Below are 238 nucleotides of genomic sequence, written 5' to 3'. Positions count from 1 at the left end.
CGGCGCAGCACCGGCCCCGGTGTGCAGGGGGGGGAGGCGGTACCAGGTGCTGGCGCCACGCCCCTTTCGCCAAAGGCCACGCCCATCGCCACGCCCTTTAACCACGCCCCCGGCTTGTGTAACACCCGGAGGGCCGCATGACTGCCAGGTAAGGACCGTGGACCGGGACCGGGACCGGACCCCGACCCCGACCCCCGGACTCAGGGAGCGGATCGGGATGGGCAGGGCACCGGGCTAC

The 238-nt window shown here is 73.1% G+C and overlaps 1 protein-coding gene across 1 annotated transcript in view; it reads left to right on the top strand.

Moving 5' to 3' along the window:
- LOC103916589 (deoxyribodipyrimidine photo-lyase-like) overlaps positions 1-238 on the top strand; it is a 5,291-nt gene that overhangs the window by 1,830 nt on the left and 3,223 nt on the right. The gene's annotated exons all lie outside the window — the stretch shown is intronic.

Source organism: Pygoscelis adeliae, unplaced genomic scaffold (assembly GCF_000699105.1).
Source record: "Pygoscelis adeliae isolate BGI_AS28 unplaced genomic scaffold, ASM69910v1 Scaffold245, whole genome shotgun sequence".
Classification (NCBI taxonomy): domain Eukaryota; kingdom Metazoa; phylum Chordata; class Aves; order Sphenisciformes; family Spheniscidae; genus Pygoscelis; species Pygoscelis adeliae.
The sequence above is the reverse complement of the archived record's forward strand: the minus strand, read 5'-3'. Positions and strand labels throughout refer to the sequence as shown.